This window comes from Triticum aestivum, chromosome 7D, assembly GCF_018294505.1.
Source record: "Triticum aestivum cultivar Chinese Spring chromosome 7D, IWGSC CS RefSeq v2.1, whole genome shotgun sequence".
NCBI classification, from domain to species: domain Eukaryota; kingdom Viridiplantae; phylum Streptophyta; class Magnoliopsida; order Poales; family Poaceae; genus Triticum; species Triticum aestivum.
In genome coordinates this window covers 241,491,671-241,514,400 of record NC_057814.1, presented here as the reverse complement: position 1 = coordinate 241,514,400, position 22,730 = coordinate 241,491,671, and positions in this window count along the sequence as shown.

Sequence of the window (22,730 nt, the reverse complement as noted above, 5' to 3'; positions counted from 1 at the left end):
ATGGGCTTTTGCCTGAGTCTTCGGCTGTGAGCTTGCCGGCCTGTTTTATCACCCAACAATTACGGTTGGTGTGGTTGGCGTGCTTTTTGGTGGTGCCATGAATCTGGAAGGGCCTGTCCCGGATTGCATCCAGCTTGGTTGGGCCGTCTTGGTTGGCTTTAGAAGGGTTTTTCCGTGACCCGGACTTCGGATTACGAAATCCGGCATTGACTGCCGTTTCGTCCGCTTCACCGTCATTATGGCGGCGTTTGTTCTTGTTCCTTCGTGGCTTCCCGTTCCCGTCCCGAACTTCCGAGGTGCTGGGGGTTGATACTTCTCCGTCGTATCTATAATTTTTGATTGTTCCATGCCAATATTATTCAACTTTCATATACTTTTGGCAACTTTTTATATTACTTTTGGGACTAACATATTGATCCAGTGCCCAGTGCCTGTTCCTATTTGTTGCATGTTTATGTTTCGCAGAAACCCAATATCAAACGGAGTCCAAACGGGATAAAAACGTACGGAGAATTATTTTGGAATATTTATGATTTTTGGGAAGTAAAATCAACGCGAGACGGTGCCCGAGGGGGCCATGAGGCAGGGGGCGCGCCCCAGGGAGGCAGGCACGCCCTGGACCCTCGTGGGCACCCTTAAGGCGGTTGATGCTCTTCTTTTTCCGCAAGAAAGCTAATTTTATGAGAAAAATCTGGGTGAAAGATTCAACCCAATCGGAGTTACGGATCTCCGGATATAAAAGAAACGGTGAAAGGGCAGCAGAACAGAACGCAGAAACAGAGAGAAACAGAGACACAAATCTAATCTCGGAGGGGCTCTCGCCCCTCCCACACCATGGAGGCCAAGGACCAGAGGGGAAACCCTTATCCCATCTAGGGAGGAGGTCAAGGAAGAAGGAGACGAAGGGGCCCCCTCTCCACTTCTCTTCCGATGGCGCCGGAACGCTGCCGTGGCCATCATCATCACCGCAATCTTCACCAACAACTTCGCCATCATCACCAACTCTTCCCCCCTCTATGCAGCGGTGTAACCTCTCTCTTACCCGTTGTAATCTCTACTTAAACATGGTGCTCAACGCTATATATTATTTCCCAATGATGTATGGCTATCCTATGATGTTTGAGTAGATCCGTTTTGTCCTATGGCTATTTGATGATGAAGATTGGTTTGAGTTGCATGTTTTATTATTGGTGTTGTCCTATGGTGCTCTCTGTGTCGCGCAAGCGTGAGGGATCCCCGCTGTAGGGTTTGCAATATGTTCATGATTTGCTTATGGTGGGTGGCGTGAGTGACAGAAGCACAGACCCGAGTAAGTAGGTTGTTTGCGTATGGGATAAAGGGGACTTGATACTTTAATGCTATGGTTGGGTTTTACCTTAATAATCTTTAGTAGTTGCGGATGCTTGCTAGAGTTTCAATCATAAGTGCATATGATCCAAGTAGAGAAAGTATGTTAGCTTATGCCTCTCCCTGAAATAAAATTGCAATAATGATTACCGGTGTAGTTATCGATTGCCGAGGGACAAATAACTTTCTCGTGACAAAAAGCTCTTTACTAAAACTAATTTAGTTGTGTCTTCATCTAAACAGCCCCTACTTTTTATTTATGCGCTCTTTATTATCTTGTAAACCTATCCAACAACACCTACAAAGTACTTCTAGTTTCATACTTGTTCTGGGTAAAGCGAACGTCAAGCGTGCGTAGAGTTGTATCGGTGGTCGATAGAACTTGAGGGAATATTTGTTCTGCCTTTAGCTCCTCGTTGGGTTCGACACTCTTACTTATCGAAAACTGTTGCGATCCCCTATACTTGTAGGTTATCAAGACCTTTTTCTGGCGCCGTTGCCGGGGAGCAATAGCGTGGGGTGATTTTTATTTGCTTTTCTTAGTTGTTCTTTATCTTTAGTTATGGATATGGAACACGAAATACCAAAAAAATTAGGTTTACTTGCTACTCATGGAGATGGGGAACCTCCTAAAACCCTCGATGCTCATTATGTGAAAGATATTATGTACTACTTTTATAATCCTAAGAAAACCCCATTCAACTTTATATTGGGAGTAACGTTGGATCAACGTGAATACTTTAGGGGTTATCGCTTGACTCAAAAAGGGAAACTATTATGGGATTTTATATGTTATTTTAGTATGCTAGGCAACTATGCTTGAGATATGATTATACTTGTTGCTCTAGGATGAAGTCTCCACACCTTCCCTTTTCATGCGAATTTAATGATAATGAAACCTTGGCTTCTTATGCTAGAGGTATATATGATTACTATGATATGGAACAAATAGAAGAATTTGTTTCTTTTATGGGTGCTTATGAAATTGAATCTATGTTCAAAGAGTTTGAAAATCTTTATGATGCTGTTTATAGACCTGGAAATTTAGCTATCCTTAAATATTGGTATGAGAATTATGAATTCAATTCCGATATGGATGCATTTATTGAGAAAGTTTCCGCTGTCCAAGAAGAGACTAATATTTTTCAGGAGTCTATGGAAGAAGAAATTGATGAAACTGTGAGCTCATTGGATGAAAAAGATGATGAGGAGAGAGAAGAACAAAAGGAGGAAGAGCGGATTAGCTACCCGTGCCCACCTTCTAATGAGAGTAACTCTTCAACTCATACATTGTTTAATTTCCCTTCGTGCTTACCGAAGGATGATTGCTATGATGACTATTATGATCCCATTGATTCTATGGAAATATCCCTTTTTGATGGTGCTTGCTATGCTTGTGGCCAAGATGCCAATATGAATTATGCTTATGGAGATGAACTTGCTATAGTTCCTTATGTTAAACATGAAATTGTTGCTATTGCACCCACGCATGATAGTCCTATTATCTTTTTGAATTCTCCCAACTACACTATATCGGAGAAGTTTGCACTTATTAAGGATTACATTGATGGGTTGCCTTTTACCGTTGCACATGATGATTTTGATGAATATAATATGCATGTGCTTGTTGTTCCTACTTGCAATTATTATGAGAGAGGAACTATATCTCCACCTCTCTATGTTTGCAACACGATAAAATTGCAAGAAACTGGTTATACTATGCATTGGTCTTTACTATGTGTGCATGAATTGTTCTTTTATGACATGACGATGCATAGGAAGAGAGTTAGACTTCGTCATTGCATGATATATGTTGCTTTGTGCTCACTACTAAATTACAAATCATTGCTAATTAAAACTGGCTTTGATATACCTTGGGATCCGGGTGGATTCACTACTTGAGCACTATATGCCTAGCTTAATGGCTTTAAAGAAAGCGTTGCCAGGGAGAACCCGGAAGTTTTAGAGAGTCATTTATTTCTGTTGAGTGCTTTCATATAGTTTAAAAACAACAAAAATAAAGAGGGGAACCCAAAACTTTTTCAAAAAGGAAAGTGAAAGTGAGAGAGACAAGCATTGTTGAAGTGGGAGCAAGGCTTGAACTTTGTTCATGCTCACGGAAACTTTGTGAATCTTGATTGCAGAAACTTTTCAACAAAAATAATTATCCCCTTGTAAAATTCCATTGTATTATAAAAATAATGTGCCAAGGTTTGCCTTTAGGACGTTCACAATGCCTGTTGGTTTGTACGGTGCAACACAGAAACTTTGGCTGAAGTGCACGATTTTTCATTTTTTACTGGAACGTCAAATGGTTCTGATTCTTTTTGCAATGTCTTTCTATACAAATTCTTTATTTTTCCTAATTTTGGTGGAATTTTTCAAGTATTAGAAGTATGGTGAATGTTTTAGACAGATTCTGTTCTTGATGCATAGTTTGCTTGTTTTGATGAAACTATCGATTTATATCAGTGGATTAAGCCATGGAAAAGTTATACTAAAGTAGACACAATGCCAAAAGAAAATATGAATTGGTTTGCAACAGTACTTAGAGTAGTGATTTGCTTTATTATACTAACGGATCTTACCGAGTTTTCTGTTGAAGTTTTGTGTGGATGAAGTGTTCGATGATCGAGGAGGTCTCGATGTGAGAAGAAGGAAGAGAGGCAAGACCTCAAGCTTGGGGATGCCCAAGGAACCCCAAGTAAATATTCAAGGAGACTCAAGCTTCTAAGCTTGGGGATGCCCCGGAAGGCATCCCCTCTTTCTTCAACAAGTATCGGTATGTTTTCGGATTCATTTCGTTCATGCGATATGTGCAAATCTTGGAGCGTCTTTTGCATTTAGTTTTCACTTTTCTTTTATGCACCATGCTGGTATGAGTAGTCCTTGGTTTATTTATAGAATGCTCATTGCACTTCTCTTATATCTTTTGAGTATGGCTTTATAGAATGTTTCATGTGCTTCACTTATATCATTTGACGTTTGGATTGCCTGTTTCTCTTCACATAGAAAACCGCCATTTGTAGAATGCTCTTTTGCTTCACTTATATTTGTTAGAGCGTGGGCATATATTTTGTAGAAAGAATTAAACTCTCTTGCATGACTTATATCTATTTAGAGAGATGACAGGAACCGGTCATTCACATGGTTAGTCATAAAATCCTACATAAAACTTGTAGATCACTGAATATGATATGTTTGATTCCTTGCAATAGTTTTGCGATATAAAGATGGTGATATTAGAGTCATGCTAGTGGGTAGTTGTGGATTGTAGAAATAATTGTGTTGAAGTTTGTGATTCCCGTAGCATGCACGTATGGTGAACCGTTATGTAACGAAGTCGGAGAATGATTTATTTATTGATTGTCTTCCTTATGAGTGGCGGTCGGGGACGAGCGATGGTCTTTTCCTACCAATCTATCCCCCTAGGGGCATGCGTAGTAGTACTTTGCTTCGAGGGCTAATAAACTTTTGCAATAAGTATATGAGTTCTTTATGACTAATGGGAGTCCATGGATTATACGCACTCTCACCCTTCCATTATTGCTAGCCTCTTCGGTACCGTGCATTGCCCTTTCTCACCTCGAGAGTTGGTGCAAACTTCACCAGTGCATCCAAACCCCGGGATACGATACGCTCTATCACACATAAGCCTCCTTATATCTTCCTCAAAACAGCCACCATACCTACCTATCATGGCATTTCCATAGCCATTCCGAGATATATTGCCATGCAACTTCCATCATCATCATATACATGACTTGAGCATTTATTTTCATATTGCTTTGCATGATCGTAAGATAGCTAGCATGACGTTTTCATGGCTTGTCCATTTTTTGATGTCATTGCTACGCTAGATCATTGCACATCCCGGTACACCGCCGGAGGCATTCATATAGAGTCATATCGTTGTTCTAGTATCGAGTTGTAATATTGAGTTGTAAGTAAATAAAAGTGTGATGATCATCATTATTAGAGCATTGCCCCAGTGAGGAAAGGATGATGGAGACTATGATTCCCCCACAAGTCGGGATGAGGCTCCGGACGAAAAAAAATAAGAGAGAAAGGCCAAAAAAGAGAAGGCCCAAAAAAAGAAAGAAAGAAAAAAAATGAGAGAAAAAGAGAGAAGGGCCAATGTTACTATCCTTTTGCCACACTTGTGCTTCAAAGTAGCACCATGTTCTTCATATAGAGAGTTTCTTGAGTTATCACTTTCATATACTAGTGGGAATTTTCATTATAGAACATGGCTTGTATATTCCAACGATGGGCTTCCTCAAATGCCCTAAGTCTTCACGAGCAAGCAAGTTGGATGCACACCCACTTAGTTTCAGTTTGAACTTTCATATACTTATAGCTCTTAGTGCATCCGTTGCATGGCAATCCCTACTCCTCACATTGACATCAATTGATGGGCATCTCCATAGCCCGTTGATTAGCCGCGTCGATGTGAGACTTTCTCCTTTTTTGTCTTCTCCACATAACCCCCATCATCATATTCTATACCACCCATAGTGTTATATCCATGGCTTGCACTCATGTATTGCGTGAGGATTGAAAAAGCTGAAGCACGTTAAAAAGTATGAACCAATTGCTCGGCTTGTCATCGGGGTTGTGCATGATGTGAATATTTTGTGTGGTGAAGATAGAGCATAGCCAGACTATATGATTTTGTAGGGATAACTTTCTTTGGCCTTGTTATTTTGAAAAGACAAGATTGCTTTATTAGTAGGCTTGAAGTATTATTGTTTTTATGTCAAAAGATAGACTATTGCCTTGAATCACTCGTGTCTTTATATTCATGCCATGATTAGATACATGATCAAGATTATGCTAGGTAGCATTCCACATCAAAAATTATCTTTTTTATCATTTACCTACTCGAGGACGAGCAGGAATTAAGCTTGGGGATGCTGATACGTCTTCGTCGTATCAATAATTTTTTATTGTTCCATGCCAATATTATTCAACTTTCATATACTTTTGGCAACTTTTTATATTATTTTTGGGACTAATATATTGATCCAGTGCCTAGTGACAGTTCATGTTTGTTGCATGTTTATGTTTCACAGAAAACCAATATCAAATGGAGCCCAAACGGGATAAAAACGGACGGAGAATTATTTTGTAATATTTATGATTCTTGGGAAGTAAAATCAACGCGAGACGGTGCCCGAGGGGGCCATGAGGCAGGGGGCGCGCCCTGGACCCTCGTGGGCACCCCGTAAGGTGGTTGACGCTCTTCTTTTGCCGCAAGAAAGCTAATTTTATGAGAAAATTCTGGGCGAAAGATTCAACCCAATCGGAGTTACGGATCTTCGGATATAAAAGAAACGGTGAAAGGGCAGCAGAACAGAACGCAGAAACAGAGAGAAACAGAGAGACAGATCCAATCTCGGAGGGGCTCTCGCCCCTCCCACGCCATGGAGGCCAAGGACTAGAGGGGAAACCCTTCTCCCATCTAGGGAGGAGGTCAAGGAAGAAGAAGACGAAGCCCCCCCTCTCCCCTTCTCTTCCGGTGGCGCCGGAACGCTGCCGTGGCCATCATCATCACCGCAATCTTCACCAACAACTTCACCGCCATCATCACCAACTCTTCCCCCCTCTATGCAGTGGTGTAACCTCTCTCTTACCCGCTGTAATATCTACTTAAACATGGTGCTCAATGCTATATATTATTTCCCAATGATGTTTGAGTAGATCCGTTTTGTCCTATGGCTATTTGATGATCAAGATTGGTTTGAGTTGCGTGTTTTATTATTGGTGCTGTCCTATGGTGCTCTCCGTGTCGCGCAAGCGTGAGGGATCCCCGCTGTAGGGTTTGTAATATGTTCATGATTTGCTTATGGTGGGTGGCCTGAGTGACAGAAGCACATACCCGAGTAAGTAGGTTGTTTGCGTATGGGATAAAGGGGACTTGATACTTTAATGCTATGGTTGGGTTTTACCTTAATGATCTTTAGTAGTTGCGGATGCTTGCTAGAGTTCCAATCATAAGTGCATATGATCCAAGTAGAGAAAGTATGTTAGCTTATGCCTCTCCCTCAAATAAAATTTCAATAATGATTACCCGTGTAGTTATCGATTGCCTAGGGACGAATAACTTTCTCATGACAAAAAGCTCTTTACTAATACTAATTAGTTGTGTCTTCATCTAAACAGCCCCTACTTTTTATTTACGCACTCTTTATTATCTTGCAAACCTATCCAACAACACCTACAAAGTACTTCTAGTTTCATACTTGTTCTGGGTAAAGCGAACGTCAAGTGTGCGTAGAGTTGTATCAGTAGTCGATAGAACTTGAGGGAATATTTGTTCTGCCGTTAGCTCCTCGTTGGGTTCGACACTCTTACTTATCGAAAACTGTTGCGATCCCCTATACTTGTGGGTCATCAGGGGTATCAGGGTTGGTGCTTCTACGAGCCAGCCAACTGTCCTGTCCAGCGCAGAAGCGGGTCATCGAGGAGGTAAGCGCCGACATCGTTATCGGCTTGTCCTGGCCGAGCTGGCTTGCTAGCCATTCATCCTGAATACTATGCTTGAAGGCGGCTATAGCTTCGGCGTCCGACAGTCAATGACCGGGTTCTTCTTGGTCAAAACCGGTTCCAAAATTGTCGCGCTGACTCACCGGACTGCTGGATTATGTTGCTCAGTTCATCGGTGTCTGGGGGCCGCACATAAGTGCCCTAAAAGTTGGCTTGGAAGGCCTCCTTGAGCTGCTCCCAACACCCTATAGAGTCTTTGGGAAGGCTATTTTGCCAGTGTCTGGCTAGACCCTTGAGCTTTAATGGCAGGTACTTGACGGCATGGCGGTCATCTCCTCGTGCCATATGAATGTGTAACAGAAAATCTTTGATCCATACTGCAGGATTTGTTGTCCCGTCAAAGGGCTCAATATTCAGAGGTTTGAAACCTTCCGGGAATTGGTGCTGCATCACTCTATCTATGAAGCAAAGGGGGTGAGCGGTGCCCCTGATTCGGGCTACGTCGCATCATAGATCATCTGTCATCCGGGCTCGTTCCAGCTCCCAAGATCTATCATTTCGGTCTAGCTAGGATTTGTATTCATCCCGTCTAACAGGAGGATCTATTCTGGGCCCGTAGATGGACCTTGTCAGACCTGCCCGAGCATCCAGGTCACAGTGTAGATCGTACTCATAACCTGGCCGTAATGGCTCCCTTCCTTGACGGCAAGGGTAAGTGGGAGGTCATTCGGTTTTATCAGCTGTTTGGTCCCGTCCTCGAGGGGGGCGCTTCGGCTCGTCCGCCTCAGTGTACCTTGGAGGCGCTGGCTTTGTGGCGCATCATTAAATTGCGGCAGTAGCCTTCGCTTCAGGTAGCTTTTTGTCTGTTGCTTATGGCCGTATTCCTCTTCGGCATCCAGAACTTTAGTCCATCTCTCATTAAGAGTATTCTTTTCAGCCTTTATTTTTTGACGCTGTTTCTTCAGGCTACATGCAGTGGCAATAAGCTGCCGCTTGAACCGCTCTTGATCCAACGGGTCTTCGGGGACGACGAAATCTTCGTAACCCAAGCTCACCTCCTCTTCAGAAAGGGAAGGTAATTGCTGTCTTTGGAGTCATTGAGGTATTCGGGATCGAGCGGGTCCTCGTGCTCCTCGTGGTTGTTTTGTGGTTGTTCGTCGGCACCGGGGTCGTCAAGGTTGTCCGCACTGTCCGGGGTGGCATTTTCAACGATGTCCATGTTGCTCGCATGGCTTTGACATGCCTTGGAGTGGCGGCGTTGTCTGCGGCGTTTTGGCGGCTCATTGTTGGGCCTGCCATTATCTTTCCTGGGGTTGTCTTCTTTCGGGGTGTCCACCATGTAGACGTCATAGGTGGACGTGGCCATCCAGCGGCCGGTGACGAGGGGAGCAGCATCAGTGTTAGCCCGTGGCTCCACTATCCTCGTCCCTGTATTCGGTGCTTTCTGAGGTGTAGTCCGACATGTCGGTTAAGTCTTCGACTGTGGCCACTAAGTGGGTGGTGGGTGGAACGTAAAATTCCCTGAAATCTGCCTCAAGGGGCTGCTGAACGCAAGCCGAGGTGGATCCTCCCGAATAGCCATCATCCGGATTCGGTCTAGCGCCTCGTTTAATAAGGCGAGATTCGCCGAACTGGTGCGCGGTGGCCGCCGAGGGCTGGTTTCTGACGTGGCAGGGCAAGGAATGATGTAGGCCTGGGTTGGAACCTCGTCTTGAAGGGCCAAGTCGAACTCAAGGCCTGGGGTCGGCTCTGTGGCCGGATAAGCAGGAGAGACTGAAGATAGAACTTGGTCTTCGGATGTTGCCTCCGTATTTGGGGTCGAAGCCACATGGGTGAGGTGGAGTTCGGCCAGGGCGGATTCCTGACATCCGAACATCGACCCGTCACTGGGCTCAAGGCCCGATCTGCGTCGTGAAGGAAGGGTTCGACCGAGAGTGAGTCTTGGCGTCTGAACATCGCTTCTACACCGAGGCCATAAGCTGAGTCTTTGGTAGGCATGGCTGGAAGGGATCCCTGGTCTCCGGATAGAGAATTGTTGGCCGAGCTTAAGGCCAGCTGAAGGGTTGAGGTTGACCCGTAGATCAGATCGGGAGAAAGCTCCGGAGCAGGTACGGCGGGACCCATAGGGATACCTAGTGAGGCTACGAATCCGGCAAAGACCAGATCGCCTTGAGCATCCGCGGTGTACTCCAGGTTGCCGAATCTAATCTAGTGTTCGAGGGAAAAATTGCTGATTTGGTCTAGATGACCAGTTGGGTTGGTGTGCAGCACGATGCTGCCAAACGCGAAGAGTTGGCCGGGGACAAAGAGGTCCCCGGAGCTGACGCCCTCTTCGATGATCAGGCGAGCCATTGATCCTTCGGTGGCCCAACAGCGGAACTCTCAATGAAAGCACCAATGTCGGTGCCAAAACCGGTGGATCTCGGGTAGGGGGTCCCGAGCTGTGGATCTATAATCAATGGGGAACAAGGGACGATGAACATGGTGTTTACCCAGGTTCGGGCCCTCTCGAAGAGGTAAAACCCTACGTCCTGCTTGATTGTATTTGATGTGTATGATATGGTTACAGAGTCGATCTACCACGAGATCAGACGAGCTAAACCCTAGGTTGACGAGGTGATGGATGTTGCTCTAGACCTAAAGACTAAAACCCTCTAGTTTATATAGACACCGGTAGGGTTAGGGTTACATGCTATCAGTTACAACGAAGGAAAGATCACGCCAACCCTTGACTTGGAGGGCACACCATGACTCCGAGGATCTCCTATCCAGCTACGAATCTGCATTCTATCTTGGCCCCATAGTGGCCCATTAGTCCGGCCCGTATGCAGCAAGCTGATGGCCCGAGGACCCCTTAATCCAGGACTCCCTCACCTACACTTCCACCATCCATTTTCTGAGAGAGAACCACCTACTCATGTGTCGAGATCAAGAGATTCCATTCCAACCTTTTGAACATTAATTTCTAGCCTTCCCCAAGTTGTTTTCCACTCAAATCCATCTTCCACCATAGTCAAATCTGTGAGAGAGAGTTGAGTGTTGGGGAGACTATCATTTGAAGCACAAGAGCAATGAGTTCATCGTCTATACACCATTTATTAACTTTTGGAGAGTGGTGTCTCCTAGATTGGTTAGGTGTCACTTGGGAGCCTCCGTTGTGATGTGGAGTTGAACCAAGAAGTTTGTAAGGGCAAGGAGGTCGCCTACTTCATGAAGATCTACCCGAGTAAGGCAAGTCCTTCATGGGCGATGGCCATGGTGGGATAGACAAGGTTGCTTCTTCGTGGACCCTTCATGGGTGGAGCCCTTCGTGGACTCGTGCAGCTGTTAACCTTTGTGGGTTGAAGTCTCCATTAACGTGGACGTATATAGCAACACCTATTGGAACCACGCCAAAAATTCTCCGCGTCTCCATTGCGTTTGCACACTCCAATCCCATCACTTACTTTCTTGCAAATTGCATGCTTTACCTTTTTCGCTGCCTATACACTTGTCATGCTTGCTTGAAATGTATTGTATGTGCGTTAACCTGTGCTAAACTCCACCTTAACGTGAAGAAATTAAAAACTGCCACTTTTTCTTGCTAAGGGTCTAATCATCCCCCTCTAGACCCATCTTCTCGTTCCTTTCAATCATCATCGTCTACACCACCTCTGTCGCGGCCGCTAGGTGAAGAGGTCGCACCCTCATCGCCCTCCTGCTCGACGGGGTCTCCCTCATCCGCGTCACTAGAGGCCTCCTCCATGGATCCTTCTTCTTCACAGACCTCCACGTGGGAACCCTTTTTGCTTCTTAGCGGATCTCCCCTTTGCCCGGATGGGCTCGGGAGGGGCTCCCATCATCAGAGTGTCCAGGGCAGGGCTCACGTTGCCCCGATAGTGTTGGCTCTGAGTGGTACACCGCAAAGATGGAGAATCCCAATTCAATAATAACAGAGAGCGACATGACAAAATACCTCGTCCTCCAATAAATATAGAGCTACAAAGAATACTTACGTTGCCGGACGGGAGGTCAGCCGAAAAAGGCTTGATGGCTTTCCTCTATGACTTCTTGATGGTGTCGGACCTCACCAAGAAACCAAGATAGGTATCGATGTTCTCTGGGCTCAGCTTCTCCTAGGAGACACACGCGGGGTCCCTTGGACGGATGTACTAGGATTGGGGGAGAGCCCGTGTCTGCAGTAGCAAGACACAGCGCACCACTTCAGCCCTGTTCTGGAAGGATGTGTGGTTTGAGCATGACCAGGAAGCCCCGCTCTCCGAGATCTATCCCAGAGCTTTCTCATTTGCCACAAATGAGGATGAGTCCGTTTGCACTGCTTTGGAAGCGACGGACCCTGCTATGCTTTTCCATCTACCACTCTCTACCCAAGCGAGAGAGGAAGTCAAAGAGATTCAGTAGGGCTCGACGCATGTCATACCGAAGAGGGGTTCTGCTGATTCTTGGGTTTGTACCCTCGAAGGAAAGTTCTCGGCCAAAAGCTACTACATCCACTGTTTCAGGGAGACGATCGCCGACGATGCCTTTCTTTGGCTTTGAAGGCCAAAAGCCCCATCAAATTCAAAATGTTTGGCTGGCTGCCACTGGTTGACCGCCTAAACACGCGAAACATGTTGAAACGTAGACACTATGCTGTGTTGGACAACAACTATGCGTGCATGCTTTGTCAAAACCCTCCCGAGGAAACAGTTGAGCATCTCTTCTTCTCGTGCCCTTTTAGCCAACGCTGCTGGGACAGAGTGGGTCTGAGGTGGCCGAATGTTGGCAATAGGATATCTCTGTTGCACGAAGGTAAAACCCAATGGAGGCAACCACTGTTCATGGACATTTTCTTGCTGGCCGCATGGAGCATCTGGAAGGAGAGGAACAATGAATTCTTCAGAGGAGTGCCACACTCCTTCATCGCATGGCTTGATAGATTCAAGCATCTGTTGGGACTCCTTGTTCACAATTGTAAAGAAGAGCTTCGTCCCTTCTTAGACTCTTATATACAAAACTTATAGACAGTAGCGTTTTACTTGTAGTAGAGGAGCCAAGGGGGAGCCTGGCAAAAACCCCCACATGTAATGATGTAACATCTGTTCGTGAGTAAATACAAAGTCAGTGGGAGCCTCTCCCACTGTCGTTCTCGTTCAAAAAAAAAGACACGGCGCGCCACCCATATCTGCACAATGTGGCCTCCGGTCAATCCGCCCTTCTTTAGCCAGGTGGTAGCATCTGCCAATGCCTTGGCCTCTGGCAACAACTTGGTTAGTGGAGCCCATGACTGCAGCTTTTGTGGGGCTCGTTCACAAAGGCCAGCAAATCATCCTAAGGCCTTCCACATAGAACCAAGACTTGTGCCACTCCCGAGCAGATTTAGGGAGGTCAGAGGAGACGAAGCTGGAATTGGGGCGAAGCTACAAAATGGCGCCCCCAAGGTCATAGACTGCCCCCTCATTCTTCTCAGCGCAAACCTGAAAGAAATGTCAGAACAGGTTGAAGTGAGGGGCTATTTCGAGGTGGCACTCATAGAAGGTGATGAAGTTGGCGATTTGGAGCATTTCATTGGGTTGAATGTGGTGCAACTGGCAGCCGATGAACCGAAGGAGGCCACGCACGAAGCCATGGAGCGGGTATCCGAGCCCTCTCCCAAAGTACCCCAAGCACAGGACGTGTTCACCTTCGCGAGGCTCGGGTGGAACTTCTCCGGACAGGAGTCGGGCACTCAGATCCATCGACATTAGGACCCGGTCCTTATATGCCTGGATTTCTCCTTCCGTGGTTGTGGAGGGGAACCACTTCCCCGTGGACTTAGGAGCAGCCCACACCAGCTTCTCTCCACTTTTGGAGGCAATCCACTTCCGCTTTTTACCAGCGGCGTTTGACGATGACTCCTGGCTAGAGGCTAGCTCCCCCCTCACACTACTCGTCCTGGCCATCAGCAGTGAAGGAAATGGGGGAGGCGAGGCATGCGGCGGGAGCACAAAGATGATATATTGGCAGAGCATCAGTGAGGTTGGTCGGAGAGGAAGGAGAGGAAATGAGCAAAGGCAGGGTGAAACTGAAAACCTCTCTATTTTTGCTCCTCTTATAGCCGCATGAAATAGAAGCATCGGACCCCAGAAACAAGATAGGTGCCTTTCCTTTTAGTGATTTGCTTTTTCTAGGGGGGCTCGCGCGAAAGTTGTGGCAACATCACTGCTATTCCGTGAGGTGATCAGGATACGCTTCAAGTGCCTGGTAATACTCAATATTTCTCCGACCTGGAGCACCGATCAGCCGCACGGCCTCCCACGAGACAACCGGTAATGCCAGTCCAGTATCCGGCTTCCCAACGAGAGAAGGCCAAGGTAGGACTCAAAGGGGCACAAGAGCCCGACGAAGATCTCAGGGACCTCCCTTATGACCTCCGCCAAGCTCGGGGGCTACTAACACTATTAGAAAAACAACTATAGCCAATATGGACACTAATGGCGCACTATACATGTGGTGCGCCATTACTAAATAGTAAAGTAATGGCGCACCATGTGTAGGTGCCCCATTAGTAACCAAAACAGTAATGGCGCACCAGGTGAAAAGTGCGCCATTACTAAGTTTGACCAAGGTTTGACCCAGTCATACACATAGTAATGGCGCACTTTGTATAGGTGCGCCATTACTATGTTGGCGCACCTTTACAAAGTGCGCCATAACTATGTGTATGACTGGGTCAAACCTTGGTCAAACTTAGTAATGGTGCACTTTGCATAGGTGCGCCATTACTATGTCAAACTTAGTAATGGCGCACCTTTACAAAGTGCACCATTACTAACTTTGGCCAAGGTTTGACCAAGTCATACACATAGTAATGGCGCACTTTGTGAAGGGGCGCCATAACTAAATGCACCCCCCCGCCCCGTGGACCGCCTTTTCAGTTTTAAAAGAAAAAAATAAAATGATGGAAATGTCAAAAAAATAAAAGAAAATAAGTTTCCCATGTGATATGTGGTCTGGTTGTTGGGAAAATTTACAAATATGAATTTCGACTTTATTTGCAAAATCTCTCTGGAATTTAGTAAAATGGGCATTACTTTTGCATACAAACTCGGATTAAAAAGTTTTTTATATGAAAAATCATCTACTCAAAAAGTTACATCCTTATTCAACTGGGGAACCCCATTGAAGATTTTTAGAATCCCCAAAAACCTAACAGAATAAAAGATATGGGGCTTTTAAGATCTAGAGGGGGGAAATGAAAAAAAATTCAAACTTAGTAATGGCGCACCATTTGCTAGGTGCGCCACTAGTAACAGAAAAAAATATTTGGTTTCGATTTTTTTTGGAAAAATGTTCAAAATATGATACGTAATATGACCGGGAAGTTTGAAATATTTTTTCAATATTTCATCACACTCATGAACATGAACAAAGTCCTAGACATCAACAAGGTTTAATAGGATTGATATGATAGATATATCAACCAGTGCCTGTTAAGTGAGATGGTGCTGGGGTTGGATAGAACTGAGAAGTTAGTGTGCTCGGACTGGAGTAGTGTGAGGATGGGTGACCTTCCGGGAAGTTTGACCACGGAGTGCGATTTGACTTGAGATTAAGCATATTGACCCGAGATTAAGCCATAGTGACCCGAGATTAAGAAAAAAACGAAAAAAAAAATTGAAAAAAAATCTAAAAAAATTTGAAAAAAAAATCTAAAAAAAATTTGTTAGTAATGGCGCACTTCTATGTGGTGCGCCATTACTAAGTCAGATAGTAATGGCGCACTATAGTGCGCTATAGTGCGCCATTACTATCTGTGATAGTTTTGGCGCACCAAATGTGCGCCATTACTATTTGTTACTAGTGGCGTGTTAATAGTGGCGCACTGCGCCATTCACAACCTTTTTTCTAGTAGTGTAACAGTGTCCTGCATCGGGGGTAGTTCCCTCAGGGGAGCCCGGCCTTGGTGTCTATAGGGCCCCACAAGGCCCAGGGCAAAGGAGAAACGCCAAGGAAGCGCCAAAGACCTTCTTTCCTTCCAAGACAAGGGTGACGGCGCTGAAGATCGCATCTACCATCATGTAGACCCTAGACCTCACTGCCTATATATAGTGAGGCCAGGGGACCCTCTAGGGCATCTAATCTCAGATAGCAATTCTTGGTAGCAACCTCATACACCATTGTTGCACGAGGTATCCCTCCACCACAAATAACAAAAGCAAGTAGGGTATTACTCTACGGAGGCCCGAACCTGAGCAAAACCTTTGTGCGACCTCCGACCCGAAATTTCCAGGTGCGCTTCGACCCCTATCGAGGGATCTGATGCTATTTTGCACCGTCACCGGGTGCTGCAACCGCGTCGTGGTGGATGTCATCGGCTCCTCCTAGGACGGACCCATCATTGATCTCACGTCCACCCGCACCATCAGGGTTCCGGGCTACGACGAGGAAGAGTAGGGCATGTGAGACGGTGACGCCTTGAGTCCTGTGAGCTGGCCTATGTCCTATGTCCAGGCGACCGGACCAACACTCTAAAGGGCACAGCCAGCTGCCGAACATGGGCACCGCAGAGCCGGACGAGCTCCGCTCATGATTAGGTTTACGTGGTATGTAATACTATGGATTTGAGGTATCCGATTGTGAAATCGATTATTTGAGGCCTCACCGGTCATTACCTGCCGATGTGCCCGGGCGCGTCCGCAGGGGTTTGAGGGTCGGATTTACTGTATCCGGGTGTAGATGCTCTTAGTGGTTTCTCCAAAAACACGTTTCACAAATGCTGGATCGCAATTGAATTGTCCATGCCGTGCTCGTTTCTCACGGCCCACTCTTTTCTATACTCACGGGAGATAGTTATCCAAACAAGAAATTAGATTCTCGAAAATGAAACAAAAATTAGAGAGGCCAGCTTTAGCCTCTTTGACACCAAACGTGATTCTACTATAAGCTGATTATTCATAGAAAAACTACAAAACTAATATCACTGAAAATCTTATAAAAAATATGTTTTTGACAAACACATGCCAAATATCGCTCTCAAAACAAGCACTAAAAGTATATACCGCGCTCCCCTCCCCTCCCGTGGCGCCACCGCGGGCGACCCGGGAGGAAAACCTAGCCCACCGCCATAGCTTTCCCCCCACCTCGCTTCCCTCCTCCGCCGTCGCAGGAGGGCGTCGCCGGGCAAAGCCCACGCGGCATGGTCGGCGATGGGGCCTGTTCTCTCTTTCGCTCGCATCGGACAGGGCGGCGCGGGACGCCAGATCTGGCGAAGGCTCGCGCGGCGGCTGGGAGCACGCCGGCGTCGACTGCGAGCTCGGGGCGGCCTGGGCAGGAGGAGTGGTGCCGGCGGTGGTCCCGGTGGAGGCTGCGACTCAATGGGCGTCCCTTCTGTTCGGGTCTGGCCTTTGTAGGGGCGGCGGCTTGGCTCGCCGTGGCTGCGGCTAGAGGTCGGAGGTGGCCGCCGCTCCGAGAAGAAGGTGGATGGTGGTGGGCGGGTGCACGGCTCCGGGTGGCGGAGGATGGCGGAGACTGGTGGTGCCCTTCCCGTCGATGAGGCTCGTGGCCCCATGGATGTGGAGGTGGAGGGCTGACCTTAGCCATGGAGGCTCGTGTGTGAGGTGGGTGGCGTGATGGTGGCTGCTGTGTGGTGATGCGGCACCTCCCATTGCAGTGGTCGTCCTGCTTGAGGAGCTCCGGTTTAGGTGTTGTGATCTTGGGCTACAAGAAATCCCTTCTTTGCATGCCGAGGCTAGCAACAGCGACGTCCGTGGATGCTGTCCCCTCCCTGAAGCCCGTTGCTTTGGCCCCGATTCGACTCCCTTCCTCATGCTCAGGGGAAACCCTTGGTCTGGGCTCTGGACCAGGCGGCGGCGGCGTCATGCCCTCGTTCCCTCCTTGGAGGAACGGTCTTGTAGCTCTAGGAGTACCGGTTGCAAGGCTTAAGTCGGTGTTGGCTACTACTATGGGCGTGGGCCTTCGGGGCGCAATGTACACCATCGCTGGCGCCCTCTCCACGTCACCATCTTTAGGTCTGCCCAGGTCCTGTCGTCCACTTTGCCGACTTCTTCTTGGCGCATTGGGTGGGGTGTGTTGGTCTGCGTTGTCCTCGAGTCTTGTTCTTGTTGTAGAGGTATCCGGCATCGGTTGTCACGTGGCCTGGTTGCTATGTAGCTTGTCTCATTGCTTTTGGCATGAGGTTGGCCTAGGTATAGCATGTATCATAGTTAGCGTGGTGGCTGTGTTGGGTGGATATGGATGCTAATCTTTGTGATTGGCATGGAAATGGCCGAAAGGCGTTGTATCCGGCTTCTTTGCCGCTCCTTCTTTAATATATGATACACATGCTTATGCGTATTCGAGAACAAAAATTTTACTGATGTATAAAAAACTGTATGATGTTTATGGAAACAGTAGGCAAAAAAATGTAACTTTTAAGAAAATAATTATATAATTGGAAAATGTTAAAATGTATATATAAAATGGCCCTGATGGATAAAAAATGTACAATGTGTATGAAAATAGGTAAAGACAGGAAAATATAAATTTTCAAAAATCTTGATCATGTATTTGGAAAACTATAAATATGTATGTAAAATATTCCTCATAAATACGAAACATGTTGAAAATATTAACCATGTAAAATATTCCTGATAAATACGAAAAAGTTGACATCAAAATATATGTTTCAGAAAATATTAACCATGTGTTTGAAAACATATTCAAGCGTGTATAGGAAAAATGTTTCAGATGTATATGAAAAATGTTTCTTATATTTGGAAAAATGTTAAACATGTATAAAAATATTCATGTTCTATATGAAAAGAAATGAAAACCAATGAAATCAGTGCTAGAAGAATGAAGCGTAGTGAAAACAGAGAAAGAAACAAAGAAATAAAGAAAACGGAAGGAAAATAATAAACAAACAAAAAAGCCATTAAAATGGAGAAAGAAACAAAGAAGAACAAAGAAAAACAAAGAAAAAGGAAAGAAAAAAAACCAATGAAACCCCAGAAAAACAATAAATTAGCAAGGCCAACTTTAGCCTTTTTGACACCAAACATGATTCTAATATAAGCTGATTATTAATAGAAAAACTAGCAAAGCCGATATTACCAAAAATCTTATAAAAACAAGTTTTCGATAAACACATGCCAAATATCGCTATCAAAACAAGAATGCTCAAATTTGGGCCCCTAACACGAACCCACAACTCAGATTTGCCCCTAATTTTGAAGCATGCTCAAATTTGCCCCACTGCCATTAGTTGCATTTATAAGAATGCCCTTATGTGCTGTTACCGTCAAGCCAAAGAGCTTTGACCATTTTCTGGGCGTTTGATGGACAATTTTGCCCCTCTCTTCATGTATCACTGTTGGGAAACGTAGCATGCTATTTCAAAAAAATTCCTACGCTCACGCAAGATCTATCTAGGAGATGCATAGCAACGATAGGGGGAGAGTGTGTCTACGTACCCTCATAGACCGAAAGCGGAAGCGTTTGACAACGCGGTTGATGTAGTCGAACTTCTTCTCGTTCCGACCGATCAATTACCGAACGTACGACACCTCCGAGTTCTGCACACGTTCAGCTCGATGACGTCCCTTGAACTCTCGATCCAGCAAAGTGTCGAGGAAGTAGATGAGTTCCATCAGCACAATGGCGTGGTGATGGTGATGGTTGATGACCCACAAGTATAGGGGATCAATCGTAGTCCTTTCGATAAGTAAGAGTGTCGAACCCAACGAGGAGCAGAAGGAAATGATAAGCGGTTTTCAGCAAGGTATTCTCTGCAAGCACTGAAATAATAGGTAACAGATAGTTTTGTGATAAGATAATTTGTAGCGAGCAACAAGTAACAAAAGTAAATAAAGTGCAGCCAGGTGGCCCAATCATTTTTTTAGCAAAGGACAAGCCTGGACAAACTCTTATATAGAGAAAAGTGCTCCCGAGGATACATGGTAATTATCGTCAAGCTAGTTTTCATCATGTTCATATGATTCGCGTTCGGTACTTTGATAATTTGATATGTGGGTGGACCGGTGCTTGGGTGCTGCCCTTACTTGGACAAGCATCCCACTTATGATTAACCTTTATTGCAAGCATCTGCAACTACAACAAAAGTATTAAGGTAAACCTAACCATAGCATGAAACATATGGATCCAAATCAGCCCCTTACAATGAAACGCATAAACTAGGGTTTAAGCTTCTGTCACTCTAGCAACCCATCATCTACTTATTACTTCCCAATGCCTTCCTCTAGGCCCAAATAATGGTGAAGTGTTATGTAGTCGACGTTCAAATAACACCACTAGAGGATAGACAACATACATCTCATCAAAATATCGAACGAATACCAAATTCACATGACTACTAATAGCAAGACTTCTCCCATGTCCTCAGGAACAAACATAACTACTCACAAAGCATATTCATGTTCATAATCAGAGGGGTATTAATAGGCATATAGGATTTGAACATATGATCTTGCACCAAATAAACCAACTAGCATCAACTACAAGGAGTAATCAACACTACTAGCAACCTACAGGTACCAATCCCAGACTTGGAGACAAGAATTGGATACAAGAGATGAACTAGGGTTTGAGAGGAGAGGGTGCTGGTGAAGATGTTGATGGAGATTGCCCTCTCCCGATGAGAGGAGCGTTGGTGATGGTGATGGTGATGATTTCCCCCTCCCGGAGGGAAGTGTCCCCGGCAGAACAGCTCTGCGAGAGCCCTAGTGGTTCCGCCAAGGTTCCGCCTCGTGGCGGCGGAGTCTCGTCTCGAAAGCTTTCTTATGATTTTTCTTCGGACGAAAGACTTCATATAGCAGAAGATGGCCACCGGAGGGCCAACAGGGGCCCACGAGGCAGGGGGCATGCCCTGGGGGGTGGGGCACGCCCCCCACCCTCGTGGCCAGGTGGGACCCCCCTGGCGTACTTCTTCCACTCAATATTTTTTATTATTTCCAAAAATAACTTTCGTGGAGTTTCAGGACTTTTGGAGTTGTGCAGAATAGGTCTCTAATATTTGCTCCTTTTCCAGCTCAGAACCAGCTACCGGCATTCTCCCTCCTTATGCAAACCTTGTAAAATAAGAGAGAATAGACATAAGTATTGTGACATAACATGTAATAACAGCCCATAATGCAATAAATATCGAAATAAAAGCATGATGCAGAATAGATGTATCAACTCCCCCAAGCTTAGACCTCGCTTGTCCTCAAGCGAAAGCCGATAACGATAAATATGTCCACATGTTTAGAGGTTGAGGTGTCGAAAAAATGAAATACGGACATGAGGGCATCATGATTATTCTCATAGCAGCAACAAATATGGATATTGTCATATGATTTCTTATGCTCAAGTAATAATCTATTCACAATGCAAAGTATAAATCAGAAACTTTATTGGGGACCAACAAACTATAATCTCAGTCATTGAAGCAATTGCAATTTATCATAACATCAGAAAGAGTCTATGTCAGAGCTTTCTAGCAAGTCCACATACTCAACTATCATTTAGTCTTTCATAATTGCTAACACTCACGCAATACTTGTGGTTACGGAGTTTTAATAGGACATAGAGAAAGATAGGGGCTTATAGTTTCGCCTCCCAACCTTTTACCTCAGGGGTAATGTCAACAATAATAACTCATGCTAACCCACATCCAATTAGATATATGTATCAGGATCTTTCCAACATCCTGTGCTTGCCAAAGGATAAAATATAAAAAGGAAAGGTGAAGATCACCATGACTCTTGCATAAGGTAGAAGATAATAATAAAATATAGGCCCTTCGTAGAGGGAAGCAGAGGTTGCCATGCGCTTTCAGGGTTGGATGCACAAAATCTTAGTGCAAAAGAACGTCACTTTATATTGCCACTTGTGATATGAACCTTTATTATGCAGTCCGTCGCTTTTATTTCTTCCACATCACAAGATCGTATAAAGCTTATTTCCTCCACACCAATCAATCATACATATTTAGAGAGCAATTTTTATTGCTTGCACCGATGACAACTTACTTGAAGGATCTTACTCAATCCATAGATAGATATGGTTGACTCTCATGGCAAAACTAGTTTAAGGGTATTTGGAAGCACAAGTAGTATCTCTACTTGGTGCAAAGAATTTGGCTAGCATGAGAGGGATAGGCAAGCTCAACATGTTGGATGATCCATGACAATATACTTTATCACAGATATAACAAAACATAACCCATTACATTGTCTTCCTTGTCCAACATCAACTCTTTAGCATGTCATATTTTAATGAGTGCTCCCAATCATACAAGATGTCCAAGATAGTATATTTACATGTGAAACATCTCTTTCTTTATTACTTCCTATTAATTGCAACGATGACCAAAGATATGTTTGTCAACCCTCAACAACTTTTAATCATCATACTCTTTCTATGTGAAGTCATTGCTCTCAATCACATCAATATGATATTTTTATTCCTTTTTATTCTTTTCTCTTTTCTTTTATTCACTCAAGATCATGGCAAAATAATCGAGCCCTTGACTCAACACTAATCTTTATTATATATAGCTCACGGACTCAATTACATAGAAGGGATCATAAAGCAAAACTCAAAACTAGATCATACCAAAACTTTTATTCTACTAGATCAAGATACTACTAATAGGATCGAACTAAGAAAAACGGTAAAGATAGGAGATGTGGTTGTGATACGATACCGGGGCATCTCCCCCAAGCTTGGCTGTTGCCAAGGGGAGTGCCCATACCCATGTGATTATGTCTCCTTTGCTGGTGAAGGGATTGTTGATGATAGGTAATCGCACATCGATCGTAAGAGATCCTCCAACTTGCGGATAATGCCCTTGAGTGAGACAATATGCTCCTTCAACAAAATATTTTCACTGGTGATATACTTGTTTTGTATACGAGCTAACTCAATCATCTTGA